The 20058-nt window shown below is 37.0% G+C and overlaps 1 long non-coding RNA gene across 1 annotated transcript in view; it reads left to right on the top strand.

Annotated features, from left to right (window-relative positions):
* LOC104008467 (uncharacterized) overlaps positions 1-19256 on the top strand; it is a 28213-nt gene extending 8957 nt beyond the window's left edge. The window contains exons 2-5 of the long non-coding RNA XR_683063.5: positions 2203-2327; positions 3494-3555; positions 17478-17644; positions 18933-19256. This is a non-coding gene — a long non-coding RNA (uncharacterized LOC104008467). The remainder of the gene's footprint in view (positions 1-2202; positions 2328-3493; positions 3556-17477; positions 17645-18932) is intronic.
* The last annotated feature ends 802 nt before the right edge of the window (positions 19257-20058 follow it).

Genomic DNA, 20058 nt, shown 5'->3' with positions numbered 1-20058 from the left:
GTACTGAAAGTCCTGGCTACAACAATCAGACAAAAGAAAGAAAGAAAGGGCATTCAAATTGGAATGGAAGAAGTCAAATTATTCTTGTTTATAGGCGATATGATCTTCTATTTTGAAAATCTTGAAGACCCCACCAAAAAACCTATTAGAACTGATAAATAAACAGAGTAAAGTTGCAGGATACAAAAATCAACATGCAAAAATTAGTAGCATTTCTATATACCAACAGTGAACAATCTGAAAAAGAAATCCAGAAAGTAATCCCATTATAATACTACAAATAAAATAAATTCATAGGAATAAGCTTCACCAATGAAATAAAATATCTCTACAATGAAAACTATTTTAAAAATAATGAAAGAAATTGAAGTGGTAACAAAAACCTGGAAAGATATTCCATATTCATCAATTAGAAGAATCAATATTATTAAAATGTTCTTACTACCTAAAGCAGTCTAGAGATTCAATGCAGTATCTATCAAAATACCAATGACAGTCTTCACAGAAGTAGAAAAAACAATGCTAAAATTTATATGGAACCACAAAAAACCAGAATAGCCAAAGTTATCCTAGCAAAAATAACTAAACTGGAGGAATTATATTATCTGACTTTAAATTATATTACAAAGCTTTAGTAACCAAAATAACATGGTCCTGGCATAAAAACAGATGCATAGACGAAGGGAACAGAATAGAGAATCCAGAAACAAATCCATACATCTACGGTGACCTAATTTTCAACAAAGGTGCCAAGAACATACATTGGGAAAAGGACAGTCTCTTCAATAAATGATGCTGGCAATACTGGATATCCACATGCAGAAGAATGAACCTAGACCCTTATGTCTCACAGTTAAAAAAATCAAATCAAAATGGATTAAAGCCTTAAATCTAATACCTGTAAATGTGAAACTAGTAAAAGGAAACATTGGGTAAAATTTTCCAGGACATTGGACTGGGCAAAATTCCCTGAGTAATACCCCACCAGCACAGGCAATCAAAGCACAAATAAACAAATAGGTTCACATCAAGTTAAAAAGCTTCTGTACAGGAAAATAAACAATCGACAAAGTAAAGAAAAGACAAACAGAATGGGAGAAAATATGTTCAAACTATTCATCTAACAAGGGATTAATAACCAGAATATATAAGGAGCCCAAACAACTCAGGAAATAAGTCTAACAATTTGATTTAGTAATGGGCAAATGATCTGAACAGACATTTCTAAAAGGAGCCACACAAATGGCAAACAGGTATGTGATCAGGTGCTTAACATCACTGATCATCAGAGAAATGCAAACCAAAACCACAGTGAGATAGCATCCCACCCCAGTTAAAATGGCTTTTATACAAAAGACAGACAGTAACAAATGCTGGTGAGGATGTGGAGAAAAGACAACGTGGGTACACTGTTGGTGGGAATGTAAATTAGCACAACCATTATAGAAAACAGTTGGGAGTTTCCTCAAAAAAAACAAAGAATGGAACCAACAGAAGATCCAGCAATCCAACTACTAGGTATATACCCAAAGAAAGCAAATCAATACATTGAAAAGATATCCTTACTCCCATGTTTATTGCAGCACTATTCACAACAGTCAAAATTTGGAACCAGCCTAATTGTCATCAACAGATGAATGGATAAAGAAAATGTGGTACATATACACAATGGAGCAGTATTCAGCTATAAAGAATGAGACCCCTCATTTGCAACAGCAAGGATGGAATTGGAAGTCATTATGTTAAGCAATATAAGCCAGGCAAAGGAAGATAGCGGATTTTGGAAGCTAAAATTAAAATAATTGAACTCATAGAGATAGAGAGTAGAATAATGGTTACCACAGGCTGGGAAGGGTAGTTGCAGGGAGAGACGGGATAGTTATTGGGTACAAAAATAGTTAAATAGAATAAATAAGATCTAGTATTTGACTATAACAGGGTGACTACAGTCAAAAATAATTTATTCTATATTTAGAAATAACAAAAAGTATATAATTTGATTTTTCATAACACAAAGAAAGGATACATGCTTGAAGTGATGAATATCCCATTTACCCTGATGTGATTATTACACAGTTTGCCTGTGTCAAAATATCTCATGTACCCCATAAATATATACACCTACTGTGTATTCACCAAGTGAAAAATTAATTATAAAAAAAAATTGACCCAGACTTTTGGCTTCTTTTCAATCTATAATAGCACAGTTGATTCCTGAGCTGTGATGACTTTCCACTGACCATACTACTGCAATGATGTTATTCTGGGCCAAACTTCGGAATCAATCCTTCTCTGCTGCCTGATTCAATTATTTATCATGCACCCCGGTCAGTCCATAAATGTGATCTTTGAATGTCTACGAACATAAATATTTTGTTATAACTATCATAGTTTAAATTTGATGGTAAGCAAGAAGATAGAGTATTTGGGAAGTTTATTGAGGTTTTGAGAGAGAGTTTTCACTGTACCCATACATTTGACTTTTAATTTCTCACTCATATAAACATCTGGAAATTACTATTTTTGCATAAATTACTTTGTATACAAGAACCCAGCATGTTACAATTTGCACCTTTATTAGTCTGGAGGTTTGAAATGGGTTTTATTACTCATGCCCTTGGTTCTATTAAGGAGGCTCACTCTTTGGAAGGATGAAGGAGGACAATTGTATTAATAAAGCATTATTTTTCGGCCGGGCGCGGTGGCTCACGCCTGTAATCCCAGCACTTTGGGAGGCCGAGGCGGGCGGATCACGAGGTCAGGAGATCGAGACCATCCTGGCTAACACGGTGAAACCCCGTCTCTACTAAAAATACAAAAAATTAGCCGGGCGAGGTGGCGGGCGCCTGTAGTCCCAGCTATACGGCAAGCTGAGGCAGGAGAATGGCGTGAACCCGGGAGGCGGAGCTTGCAGTGAGCCGAGATGGCGCCACTGCACTCCGGCCTGGGCAACAGCGAGAATCCATCTCAAAAAAAAAAAAAAAAGAATTGTTTTTCATGTTCAAATAAAGCGGAAGTTATAGAAAACATTATCATATAAAAATATTTTTTTTTAGAAAATCATAAGTAGCAATGAACTATATATTATAAACATTAAAATAGCCAAATCATATTTAAGTTATCTTAACACAATGGAAACTGTCTAAACAAGTCATCTAGTCTTTACCCATTATAACCTTAGGTTTAAAAAAATTAGATTGACTTTGAAACAATCCCAAAATAGGTGGAATAATTAACAGAGCTGTAATCATTGTTATAAACCTCCTGAGAAGTCACTCTAATAAAACTGGCATATTAAAATCTCCAAAATAATCAGGTGCAACTAAACATGATTAATGATGAAACAACTAAATTCACGTGCAAAGCATATTAAGCACTTGTGGACTTTGACTTGTATCAAACTTCCTCTTTAATCTGATTCTTTTATAAGAGCAAATATACTAGCAGTTTTACTTTGCTCACATATTTTAATCCCATGCTATTTTTATTGCAGTGGATTTTTACTTGCTAAAGTAGAAAGAAGATCCCAACATTTGATGAGAAAATATACAGAAGGTAATTTCTACAAAATGTTAAATGTTTTTATTCAATGCTCTATCCTGATTTTTTAAAAAAGTCCTGGCTCACGCCTGTAATCCCAACACTTTGGGAGGCCGAGGCAGGTGGATCACAAAGTCAGGAGTTCGAGACCAGCCTGGCCAACATAGTGAAACCCATCTCTACTAAAAATACAAAAAATTAGCCAGGCATGGTGGCATGCACCTGTAATCCCAGCTACTCGAGAGGCTGAGGCAGGAGAATCACTTGAACCTGGGTGGCAGAGGTTGCAGTGAGCCGAGATCACACCACTGAACTCCAGCCCTGGCAACAGTGTGAGACTTTTTCACCAATGTAATGAAATTATTTTTGACACCAGTGATGTTTCCTTTGAGGAAGTTCCTGCTTTTACAATAACAATAACTAGGACCATAATAATGAGTAGACAGACTGGACATTATTTATTTGGTCTGGGAAAGCACTGCTTAACATAACTCCTCTGTATATGACTGAAATGTAACCATGAAACATACAGTTGCCTTTTATATCAAGGATCAAACTCTTGAATTTTTTCCTTATACTCTTTTTCACTAGACCCTTTCCATTGCCTTTCCTTTGGCTGTTCTTACTTTTCTTGGCCTCAATAGTTACCTTCCATTTAGCCTACCACCACGAGGGAAAAAAAGAAAAAATTAAAAACTGACTAATATTTTCTAAACCTGTGTTTCTAGATGTGGATCTCTCTTTTGGGCAGATGAAAGTATATTGAGTTTACACATGGTGACAGTACAGATTTGTTTTTAATTACGAAAGAACATGGCTACTGCCTTTGAATTCTCAACATTCAGCGTGGTCAGCAGTAGTAAACCTGGCAATTTGAGGGCAACCCAAGTAATAGCAGCAACAGCAACAACAGACCTTAATCAAGCAATTAATATGTGCCATGTCTCTTGCTAGACATTTTAACAAGAGTTATTTTACCTATGTCACACACTTGTAATTATCTGCATAGTAAATAAACGCTTTTAGGGCATAGGTCACATGTCTGACTCACAGCTGCGATGTGGTGGTTCCAAATCTCTCTGAGGCCAAATACTGCCCAGCTCGAATGAACGCTATGCTCCATGCCTGAAACAACTGCTCCAGCCCTCAGAAAAGAGTCTCCCATTCAACTGAAGTCTGCATATCAGATTCCCATGGGATAATTCATAAAGGCTCCTTGAAGTTAATTCTGGGTATATCCTGAAATAGAGGGTCTCCTCTGTTTTTTCTTCTTTTTTTCCACAACCGAGGAGACACTAGTGCCTACTTATCTCAATAATGGGATTTCTCTTTGATGCAATTGCAGTTTTTACTAGGCCTTTCAATAAATATGTTGAATATTTTTCCCTGTTGTACGTGTCTGTGTGCTGCAGTGCCCTTTCTACTTTCATATCAGCTTATTTCCTTTTAGCTTTTGCTACATTTATCAAATATCACAGCTGATGTTGAGGAAGATGATGATGATGATGTGTAGGTTTCTGTATTATTTTAATTAAAACCAATCTTTTATTAAACAGCAGATAGACTTAAGAAAATTAAATTAATCTATCTATGAGAATCTGAACTACAAAATTACAGTTGCCAAAGAGTCAAAACATCCATAATATAGAGATGTGCTGAGGACATCCTTGGTGAGTGGAAGTCCATGTTGCTGAGCCTATGTGTAACCTCCATCCCTGCCACCGTGGCCACTTTGTTCATGGGCCCATTGGGTGATGACAGGGGTGGATGGAAAAAGAGGCTGAGTGGTGTCCACAGAACAGGTCGTCCTATCCACTTATTAAAATCCTCCTCTGCTGAGGTCACCTATTGGTAATCAGTCACGTAGGATACAAATATCTTCACAGTTTTAGACCACTCAGAGAGGTCCATCCACATAACTCATCCCCAAATTTATTTGTCACCAATTTTCCAATCATGCTTCTTCCAAGTTCCTGACCATCCAGCCAAACCATTGGCTACAGCCAATGAATCAGTATATAATCACACATCTGGCCATTTCTCCTTCCATGCAAAGTGCACAACCAGGTGCACTGCTCGAAGTTCTGCCCAATGGGAAGACTTCCCTTAACCACTGTCCTTCAGGGATGTCCTAGGAAGGGGCTGTGGTGCTGCATCTGTCCACTTTGGGGTGCTGCCTGCCTATCATGCAGAACCACCTGTGAACCAGGCCCTTGTCTTCTTTTTCTCTCTCAACTGATCATAGGAACCTCCCCATGAGGCCACTGGTGCAGGCTGGGAAAGAAGGCAGAATGGCAAGAGTGGAGACCATGGGCATTTGAGTTACTTTCTCATGTAACATCAGTGCAGGCTGGGAGAGAGAAGCAGGGTGGCAGCCAAGAGACCACAGTTATTTTAGCCACTTCCTTATGTAACTTACTTGTGCTTTCAGGACCTGCTCGAGCCTGATCACATATATACCACTTCCATTTGATGATGGAATGCTGCTGGGCATGCCCAACTTTATGGCTAGATGGGTCAGAAAGCACCCAGTTCATGATAGGCAGTTCAGGTCACATGGTGATTTGATGACCCATGGTCAAATGTTCAGTTTCCACCAAAGCCCAGTAACAGGCCAAGAAATGTCTCTCAGAACGAGAGTGGTTATCTGCAGAAGATGGCAGGGCCTTGCTTCATAATCCTAGAGGCCTCCACTGAGATTCACATATCAGGACCTGCCAAAGGCTTCAAACAGCATCTGTATCTGTCACTGATACCTCCAGCACCATTGGATCTGCTGGGTCATATGGCCCAAGTGGCAGAAAAACTTGCACAGCAGCCTGGGCCTGTTACAGAGCCTTCTCCTGTTCTGGACCCCTCTCAAAACTGGCAGCCTTTTGGTTCACTTGATAAATAGGCCGGAGTAACACACCCAAATGAGGAATGTGTTGCCTCCAAAATCCAATAGTCCCACTAGACGTTGTAACTCTTTCTTGGTTGTAGGAGGGGCCAAATGCAGCAACTTATCCTTCACCTTAGAAGGAATATCTCGACCGGCCCCACACCACTGGATCCCTAGAAATTTTACTGAGATAGAGGGTTCCTGAATTTTAGTTGGATTTATTTCCCATCCTCTGTCATGCAAATATCTCACCATTAAGCCCAGTTTGTTTTCTGCTTCTTGCTCACTGGATCCAATCAGCATTATGCCATCAATGTAATGGACCAGTGTGATGTCTTGTGGAAGCAAAAAGCAATCAAGTACCTCGGAATGAGATTATGACACAAAGCTGGAGAGTTGATATATCCCTGAGGTAGGACAGTAAAGGTATATTGCTGGCTTTGTCAGCTGAAGGCAAATTGTTTCTGGTGGGCTTTATGGACAGGAATGGAGAAACAGGCATTTCCCAGTCAATGGCTGCATACCAGTTACCAGGAGATGTGTTAATTTGCTGAAGCGATGAAACCACATCTGGTACAGCAGCTGCAATTGGAATCACCACTTGGTTAAGCTTATAATAATCCACTGTCATTCTCTGATCCATCTGTCCTCTGCACAGGCCAGATAGGAGAATTGAATGGAGATGAGGTGGGAATCACCACCTCTGCATCTTTCAAGTTCTTAATGGTGAAAGTAATCTCCACAATCTATCCAAGGATGGGATATTATTATTGATTTACTATTTTTCTGGGTAGAATCAGCTCGCATGGCTTCCATTTGGCCTTTCCAACAATAATAGCCTTCACCTTGCCAGTCAGGGAGACAATGTGGGGGTTCTGCCAGCTGCTAATTAGATCTATGCCAATTATGCTTGCTGGCACTGGGGAAGTGACCACAGGGAGTGTCTAGGGAACCATTGGACTCACTGTGAATTGAACCTGAGCTAAAGTCCATTAATTACCTGACCTTCATAAGTTCCTACTTTAACTGGAGGACCACAATGACATTTTGAGTCCCCTGGAATCTACAGCTCAGAGCCAGTGTCTAGTAGTCCCTGAAATCTCTGATCATTTCCCTTTTCCCAGTGCACAGTTACCCTGTTAAAAGGCCAGAGGTCTCCCTGGAGAAGGTTGGGATAAAGATTAACAGCATATAAATTATGGATAGCGTAGTGAGGTCCTTTCTCAACGGGACTCGGCCTTCCCTGCATTAAAGGGGCTCTGGATGTGTAAACTGGATCAAGTCTGGAAATTGATTGAGGGGCCATAATTCTCTTTTTTAATAATTCAAATTAGTCTTTTGTCTATTCGACCTGGAAGTTTTCTGCTCATGTAAATTAAGTAGAAATGCAGTAGGCTTTGTATCAATTTCACTTCTAGGAAGACTGTGATTAATCAGCCGATGCCAAAGCTCTACAAGAGTAAGACTATTCTGATTGCTGCTTTGGCTCTGCTGTTCATTACAGTAGCAACACTAACTTTGCCTTGGATGATTGAGTGCCACTACTTTGCCCCTGCCACCTTGGGATCCAATTATTCCCCAATTATTCCCATTGAATTTAAATTTTGTAGTTGAGTGAATGAGGTTCCCACTATTAGATCTGACATACAGAGAAGAGCAATTACAGGGCTCTTCAAAGATGCAGGTGCTGCCCTCACAAATCTGTTTCACAAGGCATTGGTCAAGGGACTCTATCAGCTGGGATGAGTAGGTCTAAAGTGACTAATCTACTCCACTATCCCAATATCCCTAAGCCTTTGGATCCTTTCCTTTACATTAAACCAAGAGAGATCAGGTGTTTCCAGCTTGCTCACAGTGGGCCATCCTTTAATCCATATTTTAGCTAACCAAACCAATAAACTATTAGAACCTTTTTTAATTCTCCAAGCTGCAACATTAAAAGCAGAGTCCCTATTTAGTGGGCCCAAATAAATAAATTCAGCCTGATCCAAGTCTATGTTCCTTCCACCATTATCCCATACCCTTAATATCCATTCTCATGCCTGCTCTCCAGATTTCTGTTTATGTAAATTAGAGAACTCAAACAGTTCTTTTTGAGTGTAGCACACCTCCTCATGGGTCACACTTTCAATCTCACCTCTAGGGGTCCACCAGGGCTTTAGTCTAGATATAGGTCTAGAAGCAAACAGAGGTGTTGGGGGTGGCTCCTGAGGAGAATCAACATTATTTTGCCTGGCAACTGCCTCAGGGGAGGCCATTACTGTTGCCTCAGACAGTGCGGGGTTTATCTCCTCAGACAAAGGTAGAAAGGCTGATGGCAGCATGGGTTGGGGAGGGGATGTTGCCACTACTGGAGATAGGGAAGCTGTTTCTTCTGGCAAAAAAGGTTCATCAGAATTTACAAGCTCAGTGTCCCCAGCTTCATCAGAATACACCCACATGTCCCCATTCCAAGTTGCAGGATCCCATTCTTTTCCAATCAATGCCCTCACTTTAACAGTAGGCACCTAGTGAAGCTGTGCATGCATCTTTCATTGCAGATCAGCCACTCACACGATAAGAGCTTGTGTCTGCTTTTCTACAATTTCAGCTCTTCAGCTCTTTCTCTACAGGAGATAAGACTCTCACTCCGGGCAATCTTAGCAGATTTGAGGCTCAGTATCTGCTTCTGAAGGCAGGAGTTAGAATCCCTGAGTTCATCATTTTCTTTTGTCACTTTGTCCAATGAACTTAGGAGCAACCAACAAGCTTCATATGTTCCTTGGTTCTCCACATACAGTCAAAGGTATTATGTATAGAGTCACTAAATTTCTTGCCTCTCATGAGCGGTGAATCATGAATGTCAAATGCATTTATTTTGCATAACTCTCCACACATGTCACACCAAGGGCTATCAGTGTTCTCCATACTATTAGAAGTACAGTCCTTAGCATTTTTGGGTCTAATCATATTAAGCAGCCAACTCCAGAAACCCCCAAAACAAAAAAAGAACTCCATCCTTAATATTCCGTTCCTCTAGAACCACTCCTGGTACCAAAATTTGTATTAGGATTCTGTAGAGGAATAGAACTAACAGGAGATATATATATATATATATATATATATATATATATATATATATAAAAAATAAGTAATAGGGTATATATAATTTCATATATATTAAGTGATTTTAATAACATATATATATAAGTAAATAAAGGAAAGTTTATTAAGTAGTGTTAACTCACACGATCACGAGGGCCCACAATAGTCCATCTGCAAGCTGAGGAGCAAGGAAACCAGTCTGAGTTCCAAAGCTGAAGAACTTAGAGTCCGATGTTTGAGGGCAGGAAGCATCCAGCATGGGAGAAAGATGTAGGCTGGGAGGGTAAGCCAGTCTAGCCTTTTCACATTTTTCTGCCTGCTTTATACTCTGGCCACACTGGCAGCTGATTAGATGGTGCCCACCCAGATTAAGGGTGGGTCTTCCCTTCCCAGTCCACCGACTCAAATGTTAATCTCCTTTGGCAACACCCTCACAGACACACCCAGGATCAATACTTTGCATCCTTCAATCCAATCCAGTTAATACTCAGTAGTAACCATCACAAAGGTGAAATCTAGAGCTTCTTTCTTTAACACAATCTATTTCTGTACTCTTTGCATGAGACTAAAGTTTAAAATTTGAGAAGTTCATATCACAAGTCTCATTTCCAGGTAATGTTTATATTCTTTTTTCTTAGTATAAAACAAAAATGTTGGATTTAGTTATTATAACTGTGGTAACTCACAGATGACTACAAATAGCATCAAAAAGTGAGTTTTATGTCCTCTCCCCTTAAGTCTGGATTGGCCTCTGACTGCTTTGACAAATACAGTGTGGAAGAAATGATGCCATACAAGTTTTGGGCTTAGAATTCAAAGGGACCTATAGTTTTTTCCTTGGTCTAAGTGGAGCCCTGAGCTAAAATATAAGTTTGACTATCTTGCTGGAGATTTCATGGAAAGGCACTAAGATTACAGGGAAAGGATAAAGGGCCAACCCAGCCCTGCCTGCTAGCTCTCTCCTCCAAGATGCCACACATTTGTGTAAAGTCATCTTGGACATTCCAGACCAGAAAAATTATTAGCTGAACTTCTCCAAATCACCCCAGTTAATCCCAAGTAAGCAATTGAATTGTCCAAGTAAGCACAACTTGAATTCTTCACCCACTTAATTGGGAGATAAAAGGAACATGTATTTATGTCACTAAACTTTGAATGAGTGCATTATGCAGCATTCATATCTGGAACAATAGATATTAAAGCTTCTTTTAAGCAAAGAGGAAGATGACTGTGTCTGTGATATTATTTTAGAATTTAGGGAAAAAGCCATGCTTTATCACCCTACCACAAAACTGTAATGAAAACAAAATAATTATCTCTTTATCAGTTTAATCCAAATAGAAGCTTCTTTAACTCTGAAGTAAAAGGGATTGATGCTTGTCACATAAAAGGATAATTGTCAAGTAGTACAATTAGCACATGCAAAAACTTAAAACTATCTCAATATATTATTGTTTTTAAAATAGTAAAAGTTTAGGAAAATTTATAATAGTATATTATATAGACTTCATAATAATGACATTCAAATGTATGCCCAATATAAGAAATTGTTTTAACAAATATTTATTGACTTCTATTATATAAAAAGCTATATGTCTGACCTTCCACAACATGACAAGCACTGGAACTCATATCTTACTGAATATAATGAATATAACTAAATATATAGGTAGCTAGATGCTTCATATCTGTCCAGAACATTAACAGCCCCAAATATGTATCACTGTATTTAAGTGACTTTAGTAAGATAATTTGAAAAGAACACATCTGTACAAATTTAGAAAGCTGTGTAACAGAAAAGAGTGCATTAAAGAGTAAAATTATACATAATGATTCTATTTTAATCATAATAAATTGTAGTGGAATTACTCAGGTTATCACAAGGGCAGAAAATGGCTTGGAAAGCAGTGGTTAAAAAAAGGACATTACTCATATTTTTATGATTTTTTCTTAGACCTACTCCAGATATGCAGGAAAGCATTTTAATCTACAGTTAAAATACCCTCATCAGCCTGGGAAAGGTGGTGTGCTTGAAAAATATGTGAAAATTTAATTTAATGGACTACCCTAAAATAGTATCTCAGTGCGACTATCTACATTCACAATATTAATGTTCGTATCTTATTTGAAAGAACACTATTAGTATAACCAGGTCACTCATGAAAATAAGGAGACTCCCATCTTATAATAACAACTTCCCACCACAATTTGATCAGGCTCAGTGACCTAAAGGTAATAAATGCCTAAGCCAACAAACCAAACAGCAGATACATAAATCAGCTGCCAATAACAGTCTTTCAAGCCATCCAACCCTCTGGGATTGATGTGTTTAATTAAGAAAAATATACTGTGTGGTGTTGAATCACTAATGATGTTGTAAAGCAAATAGTATTTAAATGATTTACCTTGCAATATCTGTGTACTAATTATATTACCAATACTCTATGAATAGTTGATATAAAGAAAATAGAAATAAGATTTATCATGTTGTGAGTTTGAAAATCATGAGCAATCAGCTACTTCTTTGAATCAAAACACAAAAATGACAATCATCATGAAGCGTAAAAATTGCATTTGTTGAAGGTACAGTTGTGGGTTATGCTTTTATTTTCCAATGAGCCTCCAAGGTCCTAACTTTTGATGATCATAGTAGATATATTCTATTCTCTTGAAGAATACACTGTGATAATATTAAGATAATGAGTTCCACCTGCCAAACACATAAACAAACAGAATAGAACAGGTAAAGGTAACAGGACACAGAATAAAATAAAAATCATAAACAATAAGATGTCTGCTGGTTCTTGTGCCTTAACTGGTTGGAGGTTCAGGGAAGATTTGAGGCAATAAATTGATGTCTTACAGGAATCCTTCTCTATGTTTTCCTCTGATCCTTACATTAGGACTACAAGTCCATATGATGACACATCCCATATTGAGTACACTTAGTAATTGAGACTAGAATCAACTACTACATTTGAGTCACTATGCAGCCTTGACTTTCTTATAACTGCCTTAGTTTCCTTATCTGGGCCCCAGGATCCTTATCCAAAAGGGAGTGGAATAATAGCATCTACCTCACATAATTATAAAAATTTAGTTAGTAACAAATACAAAGTTCTCAATGTCTGACATAATGTAAGTTCCATAGAAGAATAAAATATGATTCTCAATTGTTATCATGATCCTGACAATGACTAATGACTTGGGACTTCACATCTTCCTACAATACCTTCTAGCAGATAAGACTGCAGTTTTCTTCTCATAAATGGCAGAAACTTAACTTTAAATTTAAATTAACATTAAATTGTAAAATGTACTCTTTATTGTGCTAAACAAATCTTTGTAACGATCCCTAACTAACTACTGTAAGTATAAACATTTGAATCACTGACTAGGATGAAAAAATGTATCACAGCCCATTCCTAGAGTTGTAAGTGGGGTCAATCCTAACTGAACCAAAACATGTTCACATCGAATTTCAAATTTTTTTATTTTTATTTTTATTTTTATTTTGAGACCGAGTCTCGCTCTGTGACCAGGCTGGAGTGCAGTGGTGCGATCTGGGCTCACTGGAAGCTCCGCCTCCCAGGTTCACGCCTTTCTCCTGCCTCAGCCTCCCGAGTAGCTGGGACTACAGGCGCCCGCCACCACACCTGGCTAATTTTTTGTATTTTTAGTAGAGACGGGGTTTCACCGTGTTAGCCAGGATGGTCTCGATTTCCTGACCTCGTGATACACCAGCCTCAGCCTCCCAAAGTGCTAGGATTACAGGTGTGAGCCACAGTGCCCAGCCTCAAATATGTTTATGTATGCATTAGCACACTCCAATATTTGAATCCGTATCTGAGGGCTTACTATATATACAATACATGTGTGGTGTGCTGAATGTAGTGTTATGTTCCACTAGATAGTCTAACATTTACTAACCTATAGGATAAATATAGATAAATATGTGTGTGTAAGTGTGTGTTTGGACATACATACTTACAGCCAAAATGTGTGTATGTGGGAAGAGAAGGCAATTTTTTTTAATTTGAAGTTTTTATATAGTAGGGAAAATTGAAACAACAGGGTTTCAGTAGGTAAGAAATGGGATAATTTAAATTAAAGAATATTAAGCAGCATGGAACTTTGCAGTTTGGTGCAATAAACTGACAAAAAAGTTTATATGGGAATAGTGAGAACATAACAAAACTACAATTTGTAATATGCTTTAAAAGTAGTAGATAATGAAATTGAAGGAAAGATGGGCATCACAGTTAAGAGAAGAAAATCGGACTTGATTCCAAGAGGGGAGCCAAATAAATCCTTGAGTCCTCTACTGATATGATATAATCAGAATTTTATAAGGATTGGTCTGGCTTAAATGGACAGAGACTGCAGAAGTTAAAAGAATTGGTTGCCAGATGGTTATAGTAATTTACGGTTGGGGTGATAGAGCAGTGGACTGAGGTAGTGCAGTGGTACAAGCAGAAACAATCAAGGACAGGCTTTCATGGGTAACTGAATTTAGAAGATGGAGGGAAAATATCTAGACAATCATTTTTCTGAGATTTTTAGTTTAGTATGTAAAAATTTATGGTAGTACTAATATAGACGGGTGCAGGGAGAGAAAAGCTAATATTATAGAGTGAATGCCAATTTTAATTGCTGAACTTGTGATTCTTGAAAGAAGAAGTTTAAAATGGAGAAATTTCAGCAAAAGCTGAGATTTATGTACATAGGAGATTATGTATATAGGAGTGAGGCCCATGTGAGAGGTCAAACCTAGAGCATCTCAATGAAATCCCCCGTATTTCATATATTTCAATGCCAAACCTGAAAATTACACTAGACTTCTGAATTTCAAGTCAAGGAATGCTCATTTAAAATATCTCCTTTAGTTAGGTCTCCTTTTATCAATTCTGCCACATTCATTAATTCTACCAATTCTGCTGAAAAGAATAAAAATGCATTTTCACAGAGTGATTCCAATGACTGGAATCCAACTTATTATTTATATATAATTGTGTTGTCTTTATTTAGATTAAATTTGTTGTTTTGTACAAATCAATGGTACCTAAGAATTTAAGCTATCCAAAATCTCTGTTTTGTAAATTGTCTTTAGTTATTAAGGAAATAAAGCTTGTAGTCTAATTTGTGGAATCAGGAAGTTTGCTTTGACTAAAATAAAAGAAGAATGAAGTTATAATCAATTTAATGTCTTCTGCTCTCAGTAAAAAGCAAGAGGCACATCTTACCTTATAAGCTAAATGCAAAACAGATGTTGTTCAGTGAGTTTGACTCTGGACCATTTTAATTTTTTACTTTTAAGACAACATTTAAAGATGCCAGATTGTTCTAATCACAAGTGTCAACCATTCATTAGCTTAATGGAAAAAGGTAACAGATTATGTATATAATAGTCACCCGGGGAGAAGATATACATTTACAGCCCATAACTCTTATGTAGATAGATTGTAGACATAATAATCTTCCACAGGAGAGAGAGAGGTAAACAATTACTCTAATGGAAAGCAACAAAATGTGATTAACATTAAATGCTACCCAAAGACAGATATTTGTGGTGAGAATGACATAGAGGACAACTATATAACTTGGCCTTATATTTTGTACAACATAGGTAAGGAAAACAGCTGTTTTTGAGATGCCTCAGGTGAAGAACTGTTGTAGATTTGCTTTTTATTTTTGAAGGAATCCAAAATATATTTTTCCTGGCATGGTATTTTCCTGGCATGGTAAATTGAGTTCCTAAAGTGGATTCCAAAAAATAACTCAATTCTCTGTGAATATGGTGAGCTATAACTCCCATGATTGTATTAGTTTTTATGTCGCAGTTGATGTTAAGATAGAGAGATTATCTTCCTGGTCTTTCGTATATAATTACATGAGCCCTTAAAAGCAGAGAACTTTCTTCATCTGATGGCAGAAGTCAGAGAGATTTAAGGCATGAGAAGTACTAGATGTACAGCTGATGAACTGATGATTCAATGGGCCACGTGAAAAGAAATTTGGTGGCTTTAGGAACTGAGAAGGATCACTGGCTAAAAGCCAGCAAGCAAAGGAGAACCTCAGCCATACCCTGCAACGAACTAAATTATGCCAATAATGGAATGAACTTGAACAATTCTCCCATGAGAATCCATGTGACGACGAACAACTTGAGTTTGAACTTGTAAGACCCTGAACATAGAACTTAGGCAAGCCCACCTCTAGACTTTAGACTTATGGAACTCTGACTTTGAAAAAATAACGTTAGAGAAAAAATTATTGGTTTTATTAAAGTTCAAAAATCAAACACTTGCCATGTGTTAAATGCCTACATTATGGACTTTTAAATATCATTTTAAATATAAAATATGAATAGCTGTGAATAAGCAAAATGAAGATGTGCCATGATTCAAAGTTAATTTGAAAGAGAGATGCTTAGGAAGAATGCAATAATATAGCCAAAATGCCATAATGGCATTTTTGGTCAACGACAGGCCACAATCATGGTGGTTCCATAAAATTATAATGGAGCTCAAAGATTCCTATCACCTAGTGACACTGTAGCTGTTGTGAGGTCGCGGCACAATGCATTACTCACTTTTTTCTAATGTAAACACCCTGCTGCTCTGCCGGTCGTAGAAATGTCTAGCACATACGATTATGTGCAGCATATAATACTTGATAATTACAATAAATGACTATGTTACTGGTTTAGGTATTTACTATGCTCTACCTTTTATCATTATTTTAGTGTGTACCCCTTCCACTTATAAACAAAAGAACATAAGTGTAAAACAACCTTAGGCAGGACTTTCAGCACATATTGCAGAAGAAGGCATTGTTGTCATAGGAGATGACAGCTCCATGTGGATTATTGTCCCTGAAGACTTTCCAGTGAAGCAAAATGTGGAGGTGAAAGACAGTGATTTGAATGATCCTGACCCTGTATGTGTTTGTGTCTTCGTTCTTAAAAAATATTTAAAAAGATATATATGTATATATATATGAATTTTAAATAGGAAAACGCTTATAGAATAAGGACATAAATAAAATATTTTGTACAGCTGTACAATGTGTTTGTGTTTTGAGCTCTTATTACAAAAGAGTAAATAAGTTAAATAAATTAAGTTTATAAAGTTAGACATTTACAGTAAGCTAAGGTTAATACATTATTGAAAAAGAAACTTTTTTTATACATCTACTATATAGTAGTGCACAGTAATGTCCTAGATCTTCACATTCACTAAACACTCACTCACTGACTCACCCAGAGCAGCTAGCAGTTCTGCAAGCTCCATTCACGGGGTCTATACGGTATAGCTTTTTTAAAAAATATATTTTATATTGTATTTTTACTGTACCTTTTCTACATTTAGATATGTTTAGATACACAAATACTTACCTTTATAATTGCCAACAGTATGCAAGACAGTAACATGCTGTATAGCTTTACAGCACAGGAGCAACTGGTTGTACCATGTAGCCTAGGTGTGTAGTGGGCTGTACCATCGAGGTTCATGTAGGTACACTTGGTGATGTTTGCACCAAGACAAAATCACCTTATGGTACGTTTTTTAGACTGTATCCTTGGCATTAAGTAACACATGACTACACATATATCTTTATTTTGCATATTAAGTATTAAACTGAGACAGTATTTCAAAAAAATATATTTGACTTATGTAGTCAGGCTTATCAATATATGACAAAATGCAACATGTGGCTAAATATAAATTCTGAGTTTATATTTTCTTTGAATTACCATCATATTATTTATTAAGTATTTAATTTATTTGCACTTATATATGAGAAAAAGAATGGTACTTTTGATCTACAGTTGCCTCATGCTAAGATTTCTCTTAATAAGGACTTAAATATTTAAGAAATTTCCTCTTTATAAGGAAATAAATAAAAATAAAGGTCATTTTATTGCAAAAGTGATTAAAAGAAATAACAAATATTCATCACTATTTTTAAGGGAGGCTGATCCAGGGTGCACTGTGGCAGGTGGCAGTATAGATTTTTGTGAAGCAGCAGTGTGCTGTGATATGAGTAGCAGATGAAGAAGGAAGGAAATGAAGTCACTCAATTCTTATATGGCATAATTACTCTTATATTTGGAATCAACATGTGGAATTTCTAGATGTGAGTAACTCATTGTGCTGTGCCCTCCTGCTCGTTTCTTTTCTATAGCTACAATGTCACTAGGTGATAGCAATCTTTTAGCTCCATTATAATTTTATGGAACCACCATCATTGTGGCCTGTCATTGCCCAACATTCCATTGTGGCATTTTGGCTATATTATTGCACTCTTCCTAAGCATCTCTCTTTTAAATTAACTTTGAATCATGGCACATCTCCATTTTGCTTATTCATGGCTATTCATGAATATTCACGTTGCATTTCCCGTGTATTTTTGTCTCTCTCTTGTGATTATTTTGCCATTCATTTCTAGTCAAATGTGTCTGTCTCCCAAATTTGTGGAAAATAATAATTCCTTGATTTTCCTATCTCATTCTTTTACTGTTTTTTTTTTACATTTTTTTTCCCCGGTATTATGAAGCTTTTTGAATCTGTTGGGCATATATTTTTTTCTATATGATCACACTGAAGAATACAAAATATCAACTCTGCCTATTTATATTAGGGTTACTTATTTTGATGGCTTTAATATTAAGTGATCATCATTTTAAATCATGATTCAAGAGTAATAAATGTGACTTGATCTCTACTTGATTGTACAAATGAACCATGAAAATGATCCAGCATGATTTGCAGATGGCCAGATTAGAAAACACTTTGAATCACTAGAGTTGAAGCTTCTGAATAAAACAGGTAAGTTATTTTTCACTCACTCTCTCCACTATCTTCATTTTTCTTTGTCTTCCTTCCATGATATTACATTTAAGCAATTTTCAGTAAGATCACAAATCTGTTTCTAAATGCAAAATACTTTTTAAATTCCTTATCACATAACCTATCAACATCTGATAATATTGGCCATTCCCTCCTTAAATCACCCTTACCTCTGAATATCTTAGCTTGTGTTCTTCCTACTCTCTCCATCATTTCTTGCCCATATTCCTATTTGTTCCCAATCCTCTTCTTCCCAGTCATGAAATGTTGGAGTCCTCAAAGTTCTCTCATAGGTCTAATTTCTTATTCTGTATTTTCCCTGTAGACGATCTCAACTACCAATTATAAGCAGATGACTACTCCTTATTTTGCATAACGAATATAGACTTCTCTCAATTTATCTAACTGCCAATTTACAATTTCCTCTTAGATGCCTGACAGCAGCTGAAACTTAATATTCCAGAAGCCAAGGTTTAAGACTTTATTCATTTGTTAGTTATCTATCGCTATGCAACAAATTACCACCAAACTGGGTGGATTAGTAAAAATCTTTATGTATTTATTTTCTCTCACAGTTTCTCTAGTTAAGAAATTTGAAAATGGCCTGACTAGATTATTTTGGCTTGAGGACTCTCAGGAGATTCACTTCAGATTTTGTTCCTTACTGCAACCATTTGAAGGCTTTATTGCAGATAGAGAATACTCTTCCAAAGTGCCTTAATTACATGATGGACTAATCGGTGCTGGCAGTTATCAGAAGTCCTCAGATACTCTCCACAAGTACGTTTCTTGAGGGTTAAGTATCCTCATAACAACGGATGACTTCTTCCAGAGTGAGAAATCCAAGAGACAAAGCTGGATGCGCAAAATTATCTACACAGAATTCTATTGGTTACCCAGGTCAGTCATGATGCAGAAGGAGAAGGCAGGTCTCCAGAATGTGAGGATAATTGGCAGGGCACAAGAAGTCACCGCACTAAAATAGTGAGGATTATTGGAGCCATCTTGAAACCTCACTTCCATACTGCATATGCTTATATTTTTCTATACTTTTGGTGAAAATAGTTTGGCAAGCTAATAATCTAAGAGTCATTCTTGAAAGCTCACTCCCCTTTAATATTTCATATTCACTTTATTGCTTATCCCTGTATTTTTTGCCTCTTCAATTATGTTTACTTTTATTTTATTTCTCTTTTTATTTTTCTAGAGACAGGGTCTCATTCTGATGCTCAGGCTGGAGTGCAGTTGTGCGATCATCATTCACTGCAGCTTCAAAATCCTGGGCGTAAACTATCCTCCCACTTCAGCCTCCAGAGTAGTTAGGACTGCAGGCACATGCTAACATCCTGGCTAATTTTTTTTTTTTTTTTAGAGATGGAGTCTCAGTATGTTTCCCAGGCTGGTCTGGAACTCCTGGCTTCAAACAATCTTCCTGCCTCAACCTCCCAAAATGCTGGAATAACAGGAGTTGAGCCATCATTCCTAGACTCAGATATTTCAAATCTACTAATTTATGGATGTTACTGATACCACCTTAGCCCACATATTTCCAGTTGCAGGTGTTTTTATTTGCCTGAAGTCATTTACTAGCACTGCAGTTAAAGTAAACTTTTTAAAACACAAAATACATTGCGCCATATGCCAACTGAAAATATACATGCATACCTCAGTTTTTGGGCCTCACTTTATTGCACTTTACAG

This window comes from Pan troglodytes, chromosome 9 (genome assembly GCF_028858775.2).
Source record: "Pan troglodytes isolate AG18354 chromosome 9, NHGRI_mPanTro3-v2.0_pri, whole genome shotgun sequence".
Lineage (NCBI taxonomy): Eukaryota > Metazoa > Chordata > Mammalia > Primates > Hominidae > Pan > Pan troglodytes.
This window is presented reverse-complemented; position numbering and strand designations above follow the sequence as displayed.